Here is a 9,087-nt window from a genome sequence, read left to right on the forward strand (position 1 = left end):
ATCCTGTTATAGGTTTACATGCACACCAACATCCTGTTATAGGTTTACATGCACACCAACATCCTGTTATACGTTTACATACACACCAACATCCTGTTATAGGTTTACATACACACCAACATCCTGTTATAGGTTTACATGCACACCAACATCCTGTTATACGTTTACATACACACCAACATCCTGTTATAGGTTTACATGCACACCAACATCCTGTTATAGGTTTACATGCACACCAACATCCTGTTATACGTTTACATGCACACCAACATCCTGTTATAGGTTTACATGCACACCAACATCCTGTTATAGGTTTACATGCACACCAACATCCTGTTATACGTTTACATGCACACCAACATCCTGTTATAGGTTTACATGCACACCAACATCCTGTTATAGGTTTACATGCACACCAACATCCTGTTATACGTTTAAATGTACACCAACATCCTGTTATAGGTTTACATACACACCAACATCCTGTTATACGTTTACATGCACACCAACATCCTGTTATAGGTTTACATGCACACCAACATCCTTCCCGTCTCCTCCCCTTCACCTACACTGATTTGAAGTGGATTTAACAAGTGACATCAATACAATGTAATAGCCTTTCAGCTGGATCCACCTGGTCAGTCTGTCAGGGGTGTCAAATTCCATGGATGGCCTACTGTTATCAGGTTCTATATGTAGATAACCAGGTGAGGGGAGTTCTTTACTAAATAGTGACCTTTATTCATCAATCAAGTACAAGGGATGAGTGAAAACTTGCAGACAGAGGTGCCTCCAAGTCTTTCTGAATGAGTTACCTCCAGGTCTTTCTGAATGAGTTACCTCCAGGTCTTTCTGAATGAGTTACCTCCAGGTCTTTCTGAATGAGTTACCTCCAAGTCTTTCTGAATGAGTTACCTCCAAGTCTTTCTGAATGAGTTACCTCCAAGTCTTTCTGAATGAGGTGCCTCCAAGTCTTTCTGAATGAGTTACCTCCAAGTCTTTCTAAATGAGTTACCTCCTGGTCTTTCAGAATGAGTTACCTCCAGGTCTTTCTGAATGAGTTACCTCCAAGTCTTTCTGAATGAGTTACCTCCTGGTCTTTCAGAATGAGTTACCTCCAGGTCTTTCTGAATGAGTTACCTCCAGGTCTTTCTGAATGAGTTACCTCCAGGTCTTTCTGAATGAGTTACCTCCAAGTCTTTCTGAATGAGTTACCTCCTGGTCTTTCAGAATGAGTTACCTCCTGGTCTTTCTGAATGAGTTACCTCCAGGTCTTTCTGAATGAGTTACCTCCAAGTCTTTCTGAATGAGTTACCTCCAAGTCTTTCTGAATGAGTTACCTCCAAGTCTTTCTGAATGAGGTGCCTCCAAGTCTTTCTGAATGAGTTACCTCCAAGTCTTTCTGAATGAGTTACCTCCAAGTCTTTCTGAATGAGTTACCTCCAAGTCTTTCTGAATGAGTTACCTCCAGGTCTTTCTGAATGAGTTACCTCCAAGTCTTTCTGAATGAGTTACCTCCAAGTCTTTCAGAATGAGTTACCTCCAAGTCTTTCAGAATGAGTTACCTCCAAGTCTTTCTGAATGAGTTACCTCCAAGTCTTTCTGAATGAGTTACCTCCAAGTCTTTCTGAATGAGTTACCTCCAAGTCTTTCTGAATGAGTTACCTCCAAGTCTTTCTGAATGAGTTACCTCCAAGTCTTTCTGAATGAGGTGCCTCCAAGTCTTTCTGAATGAGTTACCTCCAAGTCTTTCTGAATGAGGTGCCTCCAAGTCTTTCTGAATGAGTTACCTCCAAGTCTTTCTGAATGAGTTACCTCCAAGTCTTTCTGAATGAGTTACCTCCAGGTCTTTCTGAATGAGTTACCTCCAGGTCTTTCTGAATGAGTTACCTCCAGGTCTTTCTGAATGAGTTACCTCCAAGTCTTTCTGAATGAGTTACCTCCAAGTCTTTCTGAATGAGTTACCTCCAGGTGTGTGTGTGTGTGAATTTTCCTCTCCTTTGTGTGAATGGTGGAAGGAGGGATGACGGAATGAGGGATGAAGGAAGGAGGGGGAAAGGAATGAGGGATGGAGGAAGGAGGGGGAAAGGAATGAGGGATGAAGGAAGGAGAGATGAAGGAAGGAGGGATGACAGAATGAGGGATGAAGGAAGGAGGGGGAAAGGAATGAGGGATGAAGGAAGGAGGGATGAAGGAAGGAGGGATGGAGGAAGGAGGAGGAAAGGAATGAGGGATGACGGAAGGAGGAGGAAAGAAATGAGGGATCACGGCAGGAGGGGGGATGGTGTTCCCACAGTCTTTCCAAATCCCTTGCTCTGTCCGAATCCTTCTCTGAGTGTGTCCGTTGCCAGGCCGACCGAGTGTGTTAGGAGTCCATTGTGGGCCATTCACGTGTGAGTAACGAGCGGGGCCCTTCTGCTGTGTGTGTCTGTGTGTGTGTGTGTGTGTGTGCGTGTGTGTGTGTGTGTGTGTGTGTGTGTGTGTGTGTGTGTGTGTGTGTGCATGCGGTGGTCCTTGCCTTTGTGTATCCTAGAGATTATGTGCTGGCCCTGTCTGCCCCTATTTCCCTCTGCTGTCACGTCCTCTACACACACACACACACACACACACACACACACACACACACACACACACACACACACACACACACACACACACACACACACACACACACACACACACAAACACTCAAGCGCACACCCCACCCCTGCTGTTCACCCACTCAATCACCCACCCCCCCCCCCAACCCCTCACACACACACACCTGCTCTCCCCCACCGTAACTCTACTCACCCTTTCTCCCTCCTCTCACTACCTTACCAGACCAGTAAAGATGATTCCTTACCAACCAAACAACCCCTGCTTACTCACATGCTCCCTCTACCCAATCTCCTACGTACAGTGCCAGTCAAAAGTTATTGGACACACCTACTCATTCCAGGGTTTTTCTTTATGTTTACTATTTTCTACATTGTAGAATAATAGTGAAGACATCAAAACTATGAAATAACACACATGAAATCATGGAGTAACCAAAAAGTGTTAAACAAATCTAAATATATTTTATAATTGAGATTCTTCAAAGTAGCCACCCTTTGCCTTGAGGACAGCTTTGCACACTCTAGGCATTCTCTCAACTAGCTTCATGAGATAGTCACCTGGAATGCATTTCAATTAACAGGTGTGCCTTGTAAAAAGTTAATTTGGGGAATTTATTTCCTTCTTAATGCATTTGAGCCAATCAGTTGTGTTGTGACAAGGTAGGGGGGTATATAGAAGATATCCCTATTTGGTAAAAGACCAAGTCCATATTATGGCAAGAACAGCTCAAATAAGCAAAGAGAAACAACAATCCATCATTACTTTAAGACATGAAGGTCAGTCAATCAGGAAAATGTCAAGAACTTTGAAAGTTTCTTCAAGTGCAGTCGCAAAAACCATCCATTGTTATGATGAAACTGTCTCTCATGAGGACCGCCACAGGAAAGGAAGACCCAGAGTTACCTCTGCTGCAGAGGATACGTTCATTAGAGTCACCAGCCTCAGACATTGCTGACCAAATAAATGCTTCACAGACTTCAACAGACACATCTCAACATAAACTGTTCAAATGAGACTGTGTGAATCAGGCCTTTATGCTCCAATTGCTGCAAAGAAACCACTACTAAAGGACACCAATAAGAAGAGACTTGCTTGGGCCAAGAAACACGAGCAATGGACAGTAGACCGGTGGAAATCTGTCCTTTGGCCTGATGAGTCCAGATTTGAGATTTTTGGTTCCAACCGGCGTGTCTTTGTGAGATGCAGAGTAGGTGAACGGATGATCTCTGCATGTGTGATTCCCACTGTGAAGCATGGAGGAGGAGGTGTGATGGTGTGGGGGTGCTTTGCTGGTGACACTGTCAGTGATTTATTTAGAATTCAAGACACAATTAACCAGCATGGCTACCACAGCATTCTGCAGTTATACAACATCCCATCTGGTTTTCTCTTAGTGGGACTATCATTTGTTTTTCAACAGGACAATGACCCAACACACCTCCAGGCTGTGTAAGGGCTATTTGACCAAGAAGGAGAGTGATGGAGTGCTGCATCAGATGACCTGGCCTATACAATCACCCGAACTCAACTCAATTGAGATGGTTTGGGATGAGCTGGACCGCAGAGTGAAGAAAAAGCAGCCAACAAGTTTTCAGCATATGTGGGAACTCCTGTTGGAAAAGCATTCTAGGTGAAGCTGGTTGAGAGAATGCCAAGAGTGTGCAAGGCTGTCATCAAGGCAAAGGGTGGCTACTTTGAAGAATCTATTATAAAAATATATTTTGATTTTTTTAACTTCTAGTTCCTCCCAAACCCGGATCCGGGAGCACCCCCCACCAGTAAAAAAGCTGACTAGCATAGCCTAGCATAGCGTCACAAGTAAATACTAGCATCTAAATATCATTAAATCACAATTCCAAGACACCAGATGAAAGATACACTTCTTGTGAATCCAGCAATCATTTCTGATTTTTAAAATGTTTTACAGGGAAGACACAATATGTAAATCTAGTAGCTAACCACGTTAGCAAAAGACACCATTTTTCTTAGTCCACCATTTTTTCTCTCCACCAGTAGCTATCACCAATTCGACCAAATAAAGATATTGATAGCCACTAACCAAGAAAAAACCTCATCAGATGACAGTCTGATAACATATTTATTGTATAGCATAGGTTTTGTTAGAAAAATTTGCATATTTCAGGTATAAATCATAGTTTACAATTGCACCCACCATCACAACTCGACTAGAATAAATACAGAGAGCAACGTGTATTACCTAATTACTAATCATAAAACATTTCTTAAAAATACACAGCGTACATGTCACGATCGTGTGGAGGATTGACGGACCAATACGCAGCACTTGGAAAATAAGCCATCTCCTTTTATTTAACGAAGAAGGCACACGAAACAAAAACACTTAAACCCTAAACAAAACAAAACGATCGTGAAGCTAAAACAACGATGTGCACACACTGGCTACAAACGTATCACATAGACAATTACTCACAACCAATGAGAGCCTATGGCTACCCTAAATAAGGCTCCCAATCAGAGACAACCGAAATCAGCTGTCTCTAATTGGGAACTCATTCAGGTAACCATAGACTCTCCTAGATAACTAAACATACATAGACAACGCTAGACATCTGAACTCAACACAAACCCATATACTACACCCCATAACCCCTTTACCATAGAAACACCCAAAACCAACAAAACATAAACATTCCCCATGTCACACCCTGACCTAACTAAAATAATAAAGAAAACAAAGAATACTAAGGCCAGGGCGTGACATAACCCCCCCCTTAAGGTGCGAACTCCGGGCGCACCATTACACAGTCTAGGGGAGGGTCTGGGTGGGCTTCCATCCACGGTGGCGGCTCCGGCTCAGGTTGTGGTCCCCACGTCACCACAGTCCCTAACCACCTCCTAGGCTTCCTCCAAATGACCCCCCTCCACATTAACCCCATTGCATTAAGGGGCAGTTCCGGACTAAGGGGCAGCTCCGGACTAAGGGCCAGTACCAGGGTAAGGGGCAGCACCAGGGTAAGGGGCAGCACCAGGGTAAGGGGCAGCACCAGGGTAAGGGGCAGCACCAGGGTAAGGGGCAGCACCAGGGTAAGGGGCAGCTCCGGACTGAGGAATGGCAGCTCCGGACTGAGGGACTGCAGCTCCGGACTGAGGGACTGCAGCTCCGGACTGAGGGACTGCAGCTCCGGACTGAGGGACTGCAGCTCCGGACTGAGGGACGGCCCATGGCTGGCTGACAGATCTGGCTGCTCATGGCTGGCTAACGGATCTGGCTGCTCATGGCTGGCTGACGGATCTGGCTGCTCATGGCTGGCTGACGGATCTGGCTGCTCATGGCTGGCTGACGGATCTGGCTGCTCATGGCTGGCTGACGGATCTGGCTGCTCATGGCTGGCTGACGGATCTGGCTGCTCATGGCTGGCTGACGGATCTGGCTGCTCATGGCTAGCTGACGGATCTGGCTGCTCATGGCTAGCTGACGGATCTGGCTGCTCATGGCTAGCTGACGGATCTGGCTGCTCATGGCTAGCTGACGGATCTGGCTGCTCATGGCTAGCTGACGGATCTGGCTGCTCATGGCTAGCTGACGGATCTGGCTGCTCATGGCTAGCTGACGGATCTGGCTGCTCATGGCTGGCTGACGGATCTGGCTGCTCATGGCTGGCTGACGGATCTGGCTGCTCATGGCTGGCTGACGGATCTGGCTGCTCATGGCTGGCTGACGGATCTGGCTGCTCATGGCTGGCTGACGGATCTGGCTGCTCATGGCTGGCTGACTGATCTGGCAGATCCTGTCTGGTTGGCGGCTCTGGCAGATCCTGTCTGGTTGGCGGCTCTGGCAGATCCTGTCTGGTTGGCGGCTCTGGCAGATCCTGTCTGGTTGGCGGCTCTAGCGGCTCCTGTCTGGTTGGCGGCTCTAGCGGCTCCTGTCTGGTTGGCGGCTCTGGCAGATCCTGTCTGGCTGGCGGCTCAGTGGGCTCATGGCAGACGGGCGGCTTTGCAGGCTCATGGCAGACGGGCGGCTTTGCAGGCTCATTGCAGACGGATGGCTCAGATGGCGCTGGGGAGACGGATGGCTCAGATGGCGCTGGGGAGACGGATGGCTCAGATGGCGCTGGGGAGACGGATGGCTCAGATGGCGCTGGGGAGACGGGCAGTTTAGTCATCGCTGTGCAGACGGCAGACTCCTGCCGGCTGAGGCGCACTGTAGGCCTGGTGCGTGGTGCCGGGACTGGTGGCACCGGGCTGGGGACACGCAACTCAGGGCTAGTGCGGGGAGCAGCAACAGGACGCACAGGACTCTGGGGACACACAGGAGGCTTGGTGCGTGGTTTAGACACTGGTGGTAAAGGGCTGGAGACACGCACCATATAGGTAGTGCGTGGAGGAGGCACTGGTGGTACTGGGTTGGGGCGGGGAGGTGGCGCCGGAAATACCGGACCGTGCAGGCGTACTGGCTCCCTTGAACGCCGAGCCTGCCCAACCTTACCTGGTTGTATGCTCCCCGTCGCCTGACCAGTGCGGGGAGGTGGAATAACCCGCACCGGCCTATGTAGGCGAACCGGGGACACCATGCGTAAGGCTGGTGCCATGTACGCCGGCCCGAGGAGACGCACTGGTGACCAGATGCGTTGGGCCGGCTTCATGACATACGGCTCAACGCTCAGTCTAGCCCGGCCGATACGTGGAGCTGAAATGTACCGAACCGGGCTATGCACGCGTACAGGAGACACCGTGCGCTCTACTGCGTAACACGGTGTCTGCCCGTACTCTCGCTCTCCACGGTAAGTACAGGGAGTAGGCGCAGGTTTCCTACCTGACTTCGCCACACTCCCTTTAAGGCCCCCCCCAAGAAATTTTTGGGTTGTACTCACGGGTTTCCAGCCTTGTCTCCGTGCTGCCTCCTCATATCGCCTCCTCTCGGCTTTAGCTGCCTCCAGCTCTTCACGAGGAAGGCGATATTCTCCCGGTTGAGCCCACGGCCCCTTACCATCCAGTATCTCCTCCCATGTCCATGAATCCTGTGTAGGTAGGTCCTGTTGCCGCTTTCCATGCCGCTTGGTCCTATAATGGTGAGTAATTCTGTCACGATCGTGTGGAGGATTGACGGACCAATACGCAGCACTTGGAAAATAAGCCATCTCCTTTTATTTAACGAAGAAGGCACACGAAACAAAAACACTTAAACCCTAAACAAAACAACAAAACGATCGTGAAGCTAAAACAACGATGTGCACACACTGGCTACAAACGTATCACATAGACAATTACTCACAACCAATGAGAGCCTATGGCTACCCTAAATAAGGCTCCCAATCAGAGACAACCGAAATCAGCTGTCTCTAATTGGGAACTCATTCAGGTAACCATAGACTCTCCTAGATAACTAAACATACATAGACAACGCTAGACATCTGAACTCAACACAAACCCATATACTACACCCCATAACCCCTTTACCATAGAAACACCCAAAACCAACAAAACATAAACATTCCCCATGTCACACCCTGACCTAACTAAAATAATAAAGAAAACAAAGAATACTAAGGCCAGGGCGTGACAGTACAGTAATTGAAAGACACAGATCCTGTGACTCCAGACAATATTTCAGATTTTCTAAGTGTTTTACAGCGAAAACACAATAAATCGTTATATTAGCATACCACATGTGCAAACATTACCCCAGCATTGATTCAAGGCAAAAAGAGCGATAGCGTTATCATCACCAAAATATATAAATTTTTTCACTAACCTTCTCAAAATTCTTCCGATGACACTCCTGTAACATCATATTACACAATCCATATAGAGTTTGATCGAAAATGTGCATATTTAGCGGCACAAATCGTGCTTACACAATGGAAATACTGTCCAACTACTCAAGCAATCTGCCCGGCGCCATCTTGGAAAGACACCTATTTTTATAGAAAACTATTCATAAACTTGACTAAAAAAATACAAGTTGGACAGCAATTGAAAGACAAATTAGTTCTTAATGCAATCGCTGAATTACATTTTTAAAATGATCCTTACTGTGCAATACCGGGTCCGCCAAAGCGAAGCTACCCCCCAAAAAATGGCGACATGCGTTTAACATTTTTCAACAGAACAACGATTTATTGTCATAAATAGTTCTTACTATTAGCTGAGCTTCCATCAGAATCTTGGGCAATGTATCCTTTCTCCGGTCTAATCGTCTTTTGGTCGAAAGATGTCCTCTTGTCCTGTCGAAATGGCCACTAACGTTCGGCATGTACCGGAAAAGTGCCCAACTCTTGAAAGTGCGTCACATAGAAATGCCAGAAAATCGCAATAAACTGCTATAAACTGCTATAAGTCAGTTTAAATTAACTACCTTATGATGTCTTTAACACCTATAACGAGTAAAAACATGACCGGAGATATATTACTGGCTAAACCAAAGCTTGGAAGGAGGCCAGTCCGACGTCCATCGTGCGTCAAGCGCAGGGCAGAAAAGAAAGGTACTTCCGCATTTTGGTCTTT

Source organism: Salvelinus fontinalis, chromosome 10 (assembly GCF_029448725.1).
Source record: "Salvelinus fontinalis isolate EN_2023a chromosome 10, ASM2944872v1, whole genome shotgun sequence".
Classification (NCBI taxonomy): Eukaryota; Metazoa; Chordata; class Actinopteri; order Salmoniformes; family Salmonidae; genus Salvelinus; species Salvelinus fontinalis.